A 14,425-nucleotide genomic window follows, 5' to 3' on the forward strand; every position below is an offset into this window, starting at 1 on the left:
AGGAGCCCGATCGCATCCGGCAGAACTTGACTCTTTAGCCCGGAATAAGTCGGCCTTTAGCTACGTTGGCCATCCAAGATGTCTCCTGCCATCACCATTGGGATTTTTTGTTCCATTCATTTCTAGCCATACATATATATACGAAAATATTTTGATTATTTTAGCTAAATAAGGATAAAAATAATCATTTTTATCTACTTACGTTAACTACGTTACTGAAGTGAGGCTGCCCTTCGACATAACACCACCTGTTAATGCCTGTTTGAAATGTCGGTAACATTACGAACCTGTATATTTCCTGAAAAAAAGAAAATAAAGAAACACCTTTCGAGATCAGATAAGTTATTGTTGTCACAATAATTGCAAATGATTAACACATTTTCTGACGGTTTTTTCCACGCTTTACAAATACCGAGTCAGAGTGAAGAAAAAAAATCTTTTACAACTTGGGATTACAGTTAAAGTATTCCTAATTATTTATATTTTGGTAAAAACGTTGCATCCTTGTGGCATTCATTTATTATCATCAAATCAAACGTACGTAGTATTGAAGATCTCGAAACAAATTCAAATTTAATGGCTTCCGTTTCTGTAATCGGCAAAACCGGGATCAATTCAACTGAAAAAAATAAAGTGGATTAACACAAAATTTTGACATAGCAATACAACCAATTATGTTATTTGCAGAAATGGGTCACTGGATATTTTAAGGAATTTACATTGACAGAATGCTAGTAAATCTATGATCCGCTATGACTACGAATAACGATTCCAAAATTAATATTAAACGGTGAAAGAAAGCAATGTACAAATTGAAAATAACCGTATAAGATAGTTTTGAGATGTTGCAATCCAATGGCACTCAAGATTTCTTTGAATCACAAAATAAGAACTGAAATTGAATTGGACGATATAGTTGAATTTAGTGAAGGACCAAGAATTAGTACGAACAAAACACTGGGTTTATTTAAGTCCATAATAGGCTACGATCTCGATCTATTTTCCATAAAAACTGATCCATCTGTGAGCAGTTGTCTTCTTTCAAAACGAAAGTCGACCAAAATAATTTTAAATACAAGTCTCAATTACAATATTTTTAAAAGGAGTAGCAAAACAAGAATACGAGGTGTGTTAAAAAAGTAATGAGACTGATTTTGTACAAACTCAAGTTTGTATGTTTTTCAAACAACAATGTTATTCCTTTCGAATTACTTTTCTTGGGCAGCTATACATCGGCGGAGTCGATGTTCTCACTCTTGGTAGCAGCGCTGGAAGTTTTCAACTGGTTTGGCTTTTAACTGGTCGGTCACAGTCTTGTGAGTGTTTCCAGACATCCAAAATGACGTCCTTTTAGGATATGTTTCAATTTCGGGGAAAGGAAAAAGTGACAAAGACTCAAATCAGATGAACAGGGGGTTGAGGAACAAGAGTGATGCGTTTTGAGGTCAAAAACTGACTGATGGAAATGGCCGTGTGACACGGGGAATTGTCGTGATGAAGCATCTACTAGTCCTGCATGTCTGGTCTCACACGATTCACTCTTTCAAGGACACTTTTATAAAAAAAATTTCGTTGACTGTTTGTCCTGATGGAACAAATTCTTTGTGCTCGATACCCATACTGTCAAAAAAAATCGCACCGTCTTGATCTTTGATTTGCATATTGGACATTTCTTCGGCCGAGAAAAAAATGAAATCTCTAAGTTTTACGTCCCACGGTTATGCCGGTTAAGCTAAAGGAGACGGTGATGATGAGAGGTGAGTGAAATGGTGGAATGAAGAAAGTGGGAGGAAACTGGAGAACGCCGACAAAACCCACGAGCACGGTGTTTGAAAATGAAAAATGAAATGAAATTTTTGAGTTTTACGTCCCACGGTTATGCCGGTTAGGCTAAAGGAGACGGTGATAATGAGTAATGAATGAAATGGTGGAATGAAGAAAGTGGGAGGAAACGGGAGAACCCCGAGAAAACCCAAGCACACGGTGTTTGTCCACCACAAAGTTCACTTGGCGGGAGCAGGGTGAGCACGGTGTTTGTCCACCACAAAGACCACATGGCGCGAGCTAGGATCAAACCAGGGAACCCAGGCACCGGAGGTGTCTTCGGCCGAGAAGATGACGGAGTGTGCTGCTCTTCGTTTTGCCGCTTTGTTTCAGGATCGTACTCGAATATTCAGGATTCATCACCAGAGATCACACCACTGAAGGATTCTTGGTTATTGGGATTCCACTCAAGAAGATCAAGGCACTTGTTTCTCGATTGTCCTTCTGTTCACTTGAGGTTTTTCGGCATCATTTTGGCACAAATCTTTCGCATGCCCGAATCGTCTGTCAAAATTTGATGTACGGTGAAAATCTTTAACTGTTCACTCATCATCCATATTTTTAAACAACGGTTTGATCTCACACATTCAACGTTTTCGTCAGTTGTTGAAGCTGAAGGTCTTCTTGAGCAAGGTTCATCTACAACGTGTTCTCGGCCTTCTAAAAATGACTTGCGCCAGCGGAAAACTTGTGCTCTTTATAAGCAATGTTCCCCACAGGCCTGTTTCAATTTTTCAAAGTCATACTCGCAGATTCACCAAGTTTAAAACAAAACTTTACTAAACAACGTTGCTCTACATTCCGATCTCCATTTTTTTACACAACAAAAACACAACTTCACTGATGGCGCTATCAAAAATAATGTGTTAGCTGTACGGAGTTGTAACTCGGGCTGAGGAAGTGCAAGGGATAAACAAACCGGTCTAGCACTGCTCGGTATACACAACGTTCCCAAATCGCCCTCAGTACAGCCAGTCTCATTACTTTTCTCATACACCATGCAGGGGCGTCATTTCGGACTTCGCTTGGGGGGAGCAAGAGGACCATCGACAAAAGACTTTCACGTTTTGTACTAGTATATTAGTACGCAATCTATTAAAGTACATGTATTACTAAAAGTCTTGGGGGGCAATTACCGCCTTCTGCCTCCTAAATGACGTCCCTGACACCTTGTAAATAATTTTAAACTACTGTGTAAGACTGATACCTGAATACGTTACATTCGCTAAGAATCCTTAATTAAAAGCATTTTTTATTATTACTGACTTGTAAGTTCGTAAATGTTCGATCCCAGGCCAAGTTAGTTTGTGGTGGACAACACGGTGTCCCTGGGTTTTCTCGGGTACTCTCGTTTTCTCAAACATTTTCATTTCACCGATTCATCATCATTCACTTGCTTTAGTCATCCGTCATCCTAGTCTAAAGTGCGTAAGGTTTAGACCTTCAACTGAAAGATTTCATTTCATTTCACAATTTCGTAAGTTTGCATTTCTCCTAACATTCAGCACATGTTCTCATTTTCTATTCACAGTTTTAATATTCGTAGCTTACAACGAAACAAAACCCCTGCAAATAATAAACTTTCATTGTAATTCATATGCTTACTCAAAAAGAATGTGTCATCTCTACCTAGCAAAACTGACAATTCATCCGCATATACTCGCAAGCATTTTTTAAATCCTTCAAATATATCTTGTTAAAGCATTAAGCTACACTGTCATATATATATGGTCTATGCATTACTTTGATAATTGCTGTCTAGCGAGTTATGCATCTTTCTTGAATGTAAGTTACTGTAATTGGGTCAAGAGAAACAGCCAATAAAAAATGTATACTTAAGAATACCTTATCTATTATTTTCGAATATATAAAACAGATAGTTATTTCTTGAGAATTGCTTTTATAGTAATGTAATTATAATCATTAGTTATGTCGAGGAAAACTACTTTTAACTGATCAACATATACCATAGAATATACTCGTCATTTTGGGTCAAAATTGTTCCTGATAATATTTTTCGAAAGAGAAAATGTTCCTGCCGCAAGCTGTTCGTTATACGCCTTCTTTTTTTTTATCTTCTGGAAAACCTAAAGACGGAAAACAAAATGTCAAATTTTAAAAGTTTTGACTAAATTATCATCAACAATGTACGATTTTTCTAATACTCTATTCGTTCTTTCTCCCTGATGTAGTTTAATTTCCGTAAGAAAATTGCTTTGAAGGTAAAAAAAGAAAATACTTTCTATAAGTGCTCAATGTAAATCTTTTGTTTTCTGAACGGAAGATAAAAAAGAAAAAAAAGTAAAGCAGATATGCTGCTGACTACATTAAATACTAATACATATTTTTCGTGGTTCTAATTAACAAGATCACAGAAAGGCTGTTTGCAACCAGAATTAATTTACCTTTTGCTTTTATTTTTGAAGTAAGGATTAATGTGCTTTTTGGATAAAAAGATCAATAATTTTCAGGCAAAAATTTTCTTGCAGGCCTAATATCTGGAGAACTACATATCGTGTAGCTAAACACGAACTATCACTTAACTTAGTATGATGTGTTCGTTACGTAGAAAGTACGGAATCTCAATTTAGAGCCGTTGAAATATTTTGTGGTCCTGGTCCAAAAATGCGTCAACAAATCCGTCATATATTTAAATCAATAATTTTCTTCTACGCCCTTATATCTCGGGAATTGCATGTAGTGTGGAAAAATCCAAAGTAACACTTAACTCAGTGCGATATCTTATTTCGCAAAATAATAATAATAATAATAAGAAGAAGAAGAAGAAGAAGGAAAGGATTTCGGAGCCTTTGAAAAAAATTCTGAGACCTGATCTAAAAATTAATCAAAAGATCCAATATATTTCAATCAAACATTTTCTTTTATGCCTTATATCTGGAGAATTACATATAGTGTACCAAAACCAAAACTAGCAGTTAACTCAGTACGATGTGCTTATTTCGTAGATAATAGGAAACCTCGATTTAGGGACCGTTCAAAAATTTTGTGGCCCATGATCCAGAAAATAAGTATTCGACAAGATCGCAATCTTTGGAAGCATTTTTTGGGATCACTACAAAAAATTATAGGGCAAGAACGCAATCTTCTGATCATTTTTTTTTTTTTTTTTTTGTATCATTCCCATTTTTTTCTATCTTTATTTTCGAGACATTACTCTTACTGTGAAATGCTTTAGGTTAGAGAAAGCAGCAAAAGAGTCCAGAAAAAGGGATTTCCATCTAGCAATGGCTTCATATGCTTGAAAGTTTGTTTATCAATTGCTAGTTTCTAAGTACAGTGCATGTTCTGCATGTTATGGTATACGATCTCATGTAGAAGCAGAAGCTAAAGTTTTTTTTTTTTTTTTTTTATTTTACCGTTGCATATTTCTGGGAATCCAGTATGCACAAGTAGATGTGTAAGTTGCTTCTCTTCCCGCTGTGAAAAGTAATGAAACAAGTGACAATACAAATCGAACTACATTCATATTAAAAATTTTAAGAAGTAAAATGACGTCTACTACATCAAACCATACATCACTCAACATCATCTTTCTTTCCTTCATTTTACCCTGTTTTACCTCGATGATAGTTATTTTCATAATTTGATCTGTACTTACAAATAGACACAAAAAAAGTAGCTAAAAAGAAATCTACCACTGAAAATAGAAGAATTCTGAGTAATTGTTATAACAAAAAATATATATATATATATAAAACATTGATTTTAATCAAAGTTACGGCAGGAGCAACTTTTAAGGGAAGTAATTATGATCGAAGGATATAAGTAAAAAAATACTTATTTGAGTTTTACGGCCCACGTTATGCCGGCTAGGCTAAAGAACGGTGATGATGAGGAATAAGTGAAATGGCGGAATAAAGAAAGTAGTAGGAAACGGGAGTACCACAACTCACGCACACGGTGTTTATCCACCCAAAGTTCACCTGCGCGAGTTCGAAGGATAGAAGTAATTTAAATCAAATGACATTCTTGAGTTTTACGTCCCCTGGTTATGCCGGCTAGGGTAAAGAAGACAGTGAAGATGAGAAATGTATGAAATACTCGAATTAAGAAAGTGAGGAAACGGGAAAACCCCGAGGAAAACCACGCACACGGTATTTGTCCACCACAAAGTTCACTTGGCGGGAAAAAGAAGTAATTTAGGACACTTCATGTAAGCGGCTTAGTGCCCAACATAAAGAGAACGACAATGCACTACATAAAACAACAAAATGTATGCACTTCTCAATAGCATGTTCAGTGAGAGGCTTTCATTTTGTAGTACTTTGTGTTAAATCAAGGCAGTTTTGGAATTCAGGTTTCAATAATTGGCATAGGAGTCGCAATCGATTCTTGGTCTTTTATGATTGTGTTGCGGTCTGCAAATTTGCGGCGACCAATATGGAGTGATACTCAATGACTTTACATGTCGTACCGAACTTTGCAAACTTTCAAACTTCTAAACATAACAAGTGCAATAATTAAAATAAATGCTATAACTTACTGACTGACCTGGAGATGCCAAAAGAAAATTTACTGTTATGCATGCTAATGTTGCTCGCTTCTTCCGAAAATTGATGAAGTAAGATCTCTTATCGTCACGAATGAATGTGCTGTATTTATTGTAACTGAATCATGATTAGATAAATCTGTTAATACTGAACAAATTGATGTACAAGGGTATTCCGTTTTACGAAAAGACACGGGCAGGGGTGGGGGGATAGTAGTATATTATCTTAAAAATCTAGAACTTAAGTCTTTTGGATCCAGCTCTGGTGCCGGGTTACAGAGACCAAATATATAATTTCTTAACCTTAGTGTAAACATAAACTCTTATTCATAAGTTTTACTGCATTATACAGATCACCCAATATATCGTATACTTCACTATCAATCATTGCAGATATTGTCGTCGAGCTCTATCCACAGGTCGATTCTCCATATTTATTTGGCAACCTAAACTGTCACGAAACTTGCATAAACAAACCTGAAACTTTTTTTTAAACTCAATATTAAATAGATTAAATGTTATTCAAATAATTAATGAGCCTATTAGGATAACTGAAACAAGTGAATCTTTGTTAGATGTTATTGTTACTGATAACAGAGAGAGTGGCGTTGCATGGTGTTAGTCCCCCTATTGGAAATTCTGATTACTGTGTTATATACATGGTTCTTGATATTAATAAACCGCCTAGCCCGAAACCTGGATTCTTAGCTGTCGGGATTATGGTAGTTTTGATGAAAATCTTTTCTTTATCGATGCTCAATACATACACTGGGAAAACACTGAATCATTTGAATCAATGGACAGTAAGGTTTAATTTGTACAGGACGCATTAACACATACATTCGATGCGCATGCTCCTATTCAAAAGATCAAGCTTTCTAAAACTAAACTCCCATATCTTTCATTTAATACCAAGCTATTAATGAAAATGCGTGATCGAGTAAATCTCAAGTTCAAGCGTACCAAAACCCAACATGATTGGAAAGAGTTTAGAAGGCTTAGGAACTTCACAACGTCAGTGGTTCGACAAGAAAACATTGCTTACTTCTCTTGTCGTATTAAAGACTGCACTGGAGATAAAGACAAATGGAAAGTAATACAAAAGGGTCTTTGTAACAGGAACAATGATGTAGCACCTTCCAGTGAAATCAATGATCCAGATATTACTAATGATCATTTCGTCAGTCTTCCTGGTTTGCCTCCTATTAATACTGAGAGAGTTGACAATCAAACAAAGACATTTCTGTCTAAAATACATCCACAGTTGCTGACAACAATTCTATTCAACCCACCAAATGCATCTGATGTGAGAAAGGCGGTACAGAGCATAAAATCAAACTCAGCTGACCTTGATACAATAAGCACTAAAATGATCAAATTATCGTTGCCATTCATACTATCAAAATGAAAATGAAATCTTTGTTTTACGTCCCACGTTATGCCGGTTAGGCTAAAGGAGACGGTGATGGTGAGTAACGAATGAAATGGTGGAATGAAGAAAGTGGGAGGAAACGGGAGTACCCCGAGAAAACCCACGCACACGGTGTTTGTCCACCACAAAGTTCACTTGGCGGGGATTCATACTATCACCTCTAACAAAAATAATTCATTCTTCACTAGTTAACGGCTGCTTTCATACTGCCTGGAAAGCAGCAAAAGTGGTGCCGGTTCCAAAGAAACCCCGCTAACTTCCTTAAACGAGCTGTGTCCAATTAGTACCTTACCAGTAATGTCAAAGGTTGTAGAGTAATTAGTAAACCAGCAATTATACGACTATGTAAATCACAACAATATTATCCCTTTTATTCAATCCGGTTTTCGTAAGCATCATAGTACTGTCCCTGCCATGCTCGAGGTAACAGATGGGATATTAAATGCAGTTTATAACTCTCAAGTTGCAAACATAGTCCTCTTAGACCTAACCAATTCCTTCGTTCTAGTTAATCATAGCCTCTTGTTGGCTAAACTAAGGTATTATAAATTCTCTGATACCATTATAAACTGGATTGAAAGCTACTTACTAGGCAGGAAGCAATAAGTATATCTTCGGACAGTTCAAAATCCCTTATCTTCGTCACTCCTTATAAACAAATGATGACCTTAATGATCAATCTTGGGTCTCCTTTTATTTTCTATTTACATTGCTGACCTCACAGATTCCATTAAATACTCTACTGTGCATTGTTACGCGGATGACACAACTTCGCATCACGTCATCACCACAAAATATTGAACACACCGTAGAACTTGTTAATAGAGATTTGACCTCTACATCTGAATACTGTACCGATAACGGTCTTGTCATGAACTCCCGGTAAGAGTACATTTACGCTTTTAAGAACGTCACAACAGTTGTGTAAAATCAAGGCAACGAATCTAAAAATAAAAATTATGGACACTTATATTTCTTACTCTACACATATGAAAAGCTTAAACCTCATATTGGATACGGAACTAAGTTATAATAATCATATATCTACTCAGTGTAGTAAAGCTAATACTTTATTACGTCGACTTTACAAAGCCAAAGACTTTCTATCTCACAAGTAAACCTTACGTTTGGGTGAATCGAGTTGCTGACTGAGACACATATGAGAAAGTAGCACTAAATGTGGTCAGTATTTCAGTGAAGTTGTAGGTGCGAAGCTCCAGGGGTTTAGGAGATACAGCTACCAGAACATCACATGGAAGTACAGAATAGTCTTCATACAGTTGGAAGTAAAAGCTCTGTAAGACCTCTTGTAACGACAAAAGGTGAATAACAAATATATGGGTACATATTAGGACTAGGGGAAAGTCATATAGTAAGGGTATATCTGACGGTGGCCATCTTGAAATCCGCCATTTTGAATTAAGGTTAAGTTTTTAAAATAGGAATAGGGTCATGTGATACATGATTTAAGACTCAAATTTAATCAGAAGAACAATGGTGACGTTAATTTTGATTTACGCGCAATTGGTAAAAAGTTACAGAGAAATTAAATATTGTTGCTGCATATGTATTAGTCCTTTACCCCACCTTGTAAATTTTGTTTTAATGATAATAATTAAATAAAAAGCAGATGGATAAGTATTAGGTCTATGGTAAGAGTTGCCTTGATGGCGGCCATGTTCAAATCCGCCATTTTGAATCAGACAAAAGTTTTAAACAAAACGCATAACAGTGACACCTTATTAATAGCAAATTTTCCCATAAATCCAACGGTATAACCATTTTTGCTTTATCATTAACCAGCATTTGTTATCCCATAAACAAGTTGCTAATTTAAATAAAAATGACCAAAGTGGAACTGAGTCATAATTGAACTTGGGTGTTTGGTGTTTTCCAGAAAAGTCCTCAATTAGTACAATCAATATGTAGTTCAGAAAAGAGTGCATGACTTGCACAAATGCTCTGCTCACAGTGAGCACACCTGGCACAGGCAATCGAGTTACACTTGACACATTTGTCGTTAACAATTCCGCCAAAGCAGTAGTCGTAAGAAGCGATCCATTTAACCTTGTGCTGGTTATTGATAAAGCAAAAATTGTTAAAAATGGTTATGGTAAAATTTGCTATTAATAAGGTCTCACTGTTATGCGTTTTGTTTAAAACTTTTGTCTGATTCAAAATGGCGGATTTGAACATGGCCGCCATCAAGGCAACTCTTACCATAGACCTAATATTTATCCACCTGCTTTTTATTTAATTATTATCATTAAAACAAAATTTACAAGGTGGGGTAACGAACTAATACATATGCTGCAACAATATTTAATTTCCCTGTAACTTTTTACCAATTGCACGTAAATCAAAATTAACGTCACCATTGTTCTTCTGATTAAATTTGAGTCTTAAATCATGTATCACATGACCCTATTCCTATTTTAAAAACTTAACCTTAATTCAAAATGGCGGATTTCAAGATGGCCGCCGTCAGATATACCCTTACTATATGACTTCCCCCTAGTCCTAATATGTACCCATATATTTGTTATGCACCTTTTGTCGTTACAAGAGGTCTTACAGAGCTTTTACCTCCAACTGTATGAAGACTATTCTGTACTTCCATGTGATGTTCTGGTAGCTGTATCTCCTAAACCCCTGGAGCTTCGCACCTAAAACTTCACTGAAATACTAATCACATTTAGTACTACTTTTTCATGTGTGTCTCAGTCAGCAACTCGATTCACCCAAACGTAAGGTTTACTTGTCAGTCTATGAAACTATATCTGATACAAGTTCTTATTTTACCGTTATTAGACTACTGTGACGCAGTACAAGGACCATCTCTCTTTGTTTATAATTCTAAAACTATACAGAAAATACAGAACTTGTGCATTAGGTTTGCTTTAAATTAAAGCAATCGTAACATATACTACCAGTGCTAAATAGAAAGGATATTTTAACAATGTTGAGAAGAAGATACCTGCGCTATAGTTGTGTGATATATAAAATCCTTAAAACTCAATACCCACAATATTTATATTGTAAATTTACAAAGCGGTCACAAATTCACTCTCACGTTACGCGTAACAGTGAGGATCTCAATGTACAAAGACTTAAACTGACGATAGTGGAAGGATCATTTTCTAGAGCAAGTCCAAGAGTATGGAATGCGATACCAAAAGCTCCAACGGAAATAGAGTCATTTAATTCATTTCGAAATCCATTAATATTACATTTGATGAAATCCCAGCAACTTTATGTAAGAAGTTAGCTTAATCCAACAATATCGATACTTTTTATTGCATATGTGACTTGTTTATTTTCTGATTTATTCTTTTACTTGTATTTTTTCTTCTTTCCGTTCCTTTTCATGTGTAATGTTTAATATGGATTAAGTTTAGAGTTAACCCTCCGCTTTTTATAAAAATCAGAAAAATTTACAGGAGAAATGAGGTAAAAGAAATGATAATTTGAAGTTTTTATTTGATGTTTAGGAATGTAAGTTTGGCAGGAGAGTTACGTTTAATACGAGAAAAGGTATGTGGAAGTTAGTACTACTTGCGGATGCGGAAGCATTGCGAAAGGTTTCAGCAGCATGGTAGTTGTAATATATGGCGAATATGGCGAACAGGTGTAACGGATGCGCAAAAATAATGAAAACATTTTAAATTTTTGTGAAGCCCACGGAGTACTGAAGTTAAGTAAAACGTAACAATTTTTAATACTTTAAGCATTGTTTTTTGTATGTTGCAAAGTCCAAGGGCACATTCAGACTGGAGGGGCAACGGGTTAAACTTAAGCCTTTTTTTTTTTTTTTTTTTTTAACAAGGGTTAGCTGGTAGAGCAGCCATGGCTGAATAAAGACATTTTCGCCCGCTTCAATAAAGACATTTTCATTTGATTCATTTCATATCGGACAAATAAAACGCACGTTTTGCATTGTGTTGACGTGTCTGACACGCTGTTGGGTTTCTAACCATGCTTTACCCATTCCAAGACAAATACTTGATGATAGCACTGTGTACTTTCATTTATAAGGAGGCGAGTTAAGAAAAGAAGACACTTATGTCCAAGAGAAATTTGCAAGAAAAACACTTAAACTTTAAATGTTGATTTCTAAACATTAGATAATAAGTTTCATTGCGGAACATGGATGTATATTTTTTAGAACTCGACTTGTGATCACTATTTCCACATACAGAATTGCTTAAGAGTAATACTTTTGTGAGAAATCTATTTCGCGAAACCATAATACCTTGATAACAAACATTAAAGAAAGAATGCTATGGCATATTCCACTTTCAAAACAGAAAAAAAAGAAAGAAAGAAAAGAAAGAAAAAAAGAAATAATGTCTAGGATAGAACTTCCGGAATAAAAAAGTTAGCAAAACCTCTGTTCTATTAAAACAGAACCATTTTTATTCTTTAATTTAGTCACATTCGTTAATCAGTATTATCGTATTGAAAAGCTGGCAGGGGTGAATAGAATAAATGCCTGCGACAGTGATAAAAATTGATTGTTGCAAAACTTTTTTGAAAGTCTATTTGTTTATCTTGTAATAAATATAGTCAACATCTATTCGTGCAAGTTTACTTTTGGCACACCACCCAAAACAATTATGAAAAATCATATTTCTTTCAGAAGTTTCCTGCTTATTGTCCTCTAAATGATTGGCGGTGGGCTATGTGAAAATATGTCACTTGGCATAGAAAAAAACAAGGGACCCCCAGATGTAATCGTTGAAAAATTAAAATTCTTCCACAATTTCTAAATAAGTACTGTGTCCGGATATAGCACATAAATATAACAGTGAAAAAGCAAAAACTCACCTTTGCTAGATGGCCTCTAAAAGCACGAATGCTGTCCTACCAATTCACCACAAAGTGAATCTGGTTGGCCCGCGCAGTGGTGCATCCAAAGGGAGCATTTGCGTCGAAGACTGTGAGTGTACACGTAATTGACCTTAGTTAAAAGGGTAATAGTATAGGCAAGGGCACTACACATGCAGATATAAAGTACAGGTACGTTCTTTTTTGTTTTCGTATCAGTCGATAAGTAAATAAAAGTCGCTTTGTTACCCCCTTTGTAAGTTTGTACATACTCAATGAATAATCCCTAAAAGTATGAGCGTCCTGCTCCTTCGGGAACTCATGCAGCTTCATGTATACTATATCCTGAGTTTCAATATCAATTGTCATGGTTTGATCATTGTAACGTTACGCTTTCAGATTCGAATACTTTCTGAATACCGTGCACTAATATATCGCCTACTGAAAATAGCATGTTACATACTCATGTTTTATATAGGCCTACACTCATTTCATCCGCTGTAATGTACTTTTAATGATTTTACACTTGAAACCCTACACCCGTAAACATACAATACAGTTGTATTTCTTTGTACTTAAATGTGTCACCTGCAGAAATATCTTTCTTATCAATGTCTTTTCATGCAAAGTATTGAGTTTTAGGTGGAAATTAAAAAAAAAAAAAGTTAGTTCGTCTACCAAAAAAAAAAAAAAAGAGTTCTTGGTGCACCACTTCTACGCACATTATCAATCTCTACAGAATTATTTAACCATGCAACAGGTAATTAACATTCGAAAACTCTTTAAAGGAAGAAATCTTACTTTTTCTTACGGATAATTATATGACCTCACGTTTGTGTAAAGTGATAAAGAGATAATTGGTGAAGAAGTTGAATAATTCGACGATTAAGTATTTCAAATCCAGGGAGATTCCTTCCACTGTCACCGTTCCCAGGCTGAAACAGTTATTTGCGAATTTAGAAATCAAATATTTTTACTTTCTTTTTCTTTTCTCTTCTTCTTTTTTCTTTTCTTTTCTTCTTCTTCTTTTTTTTTTTTTTTTTTTTTGAGTAAAACGAAATCAACGTATAGTGGTTTCCAAAGTTAAACCAAGTTTTCTTATCAGCAGTAAAACTGTGATACGGTTGTAAGCGGCCACGTGCGGTTTGTCAACCAGTTGGATGTTGCCGGTACTACAAAAGCTTAGCCGCTCTCCCTGTCGCCAGGGTAAACAATGAAGTCTCGAACTATTCTTTCTGAGTGTTACAAACCAATAAACAGATACGTAAAACCAGAATAACCATTTAAAATAGGGATAAAATACGTAGAGGCCATTCAACAAGGAATTTTCTCTCCTATTAATATAATAATAATAATAATAATAGTAATAATATAGTTTTTACGTCCGAGCTGTTTCGGGCTACTGTGCATTTTCGGTAATGCTCGGAAAATATAATAGATCCTGGACCGCACGTTGGACCGATATTGTATTTTTACCCATATGAATCGGGTTTGCCGATTGAACCGTATGAATAGGGTATAGGGATGGCCTGATAATCCCGTTTTTATGAAAACAAGCTTAGTCAGTCATTATTGTAAATCATATGTTGTTTCACTTTATTATCATAACACAAATTGTTCTAATTATCATGTACGAACTCATAACGAGTCTATCGGGTCAAACGGTCCAAACAGGCCAAACACGGGTCAAAGGGGTTGATCAGGTCTAAGGATCGAGTAAACCAAACGCAATGGGTATTGGGCGGGTACAGTTATCCGAAAAGTTCAAGCACTAATTATAGGGTAAAGTCAATACGGTACTTAAGAACTCTAATTGTTTGCATTCACTTTTT

General features: G+C 35.5%; 1 protein-coding gene across 2 annotated transcripts in view; it reads right to left on the minus strand.

Moving 5' to 3' along the window:
• The window catches only part of LOC145689970 (uncharacterized), a 34,902-nt gene extending 21,114 nt beyond the window's left edge, over nucleotides 1–13,788 (minus strand). The window contains exons 1-2 of one of the 2 annotated variants that reach the window (XM_081764375.1): nucleotides 13,395–13,788; nucleotides 203–298 (exon numbers count right to left, since the gene is read on the minus strand). The gene's annotated coding sequence lies outside the window, so the exon portion shown is untranslated. Of the gene's footprint in view, nucleotides 1–202; nucleotides 299–12,593; nucleotides 13,085–13,394 lie in introns of those variants that run through there. The other variant, XM_081764376.1, reaches the window with a different exon arrangement.
• Between the last annotated feature and the right edge of the window lie 637 nt (nucleotides 13,789–14,425).

The sequence above is a fragment of the Thermobia domestica genome, chromosome 7 (genome assembly GCF_964235325.1).
Source record: "Thermobia domestica chromosome 7, izTheDome1.hap1.1, whole genome shotgun sequence".
Taxonomy (NCBI): domain Eukaryota; kingdom Metazoa; phylum Arthropoda; class Insecta; order Zygentoma; family Lepismatidae; genus Thermobia; species Thermobia domestica.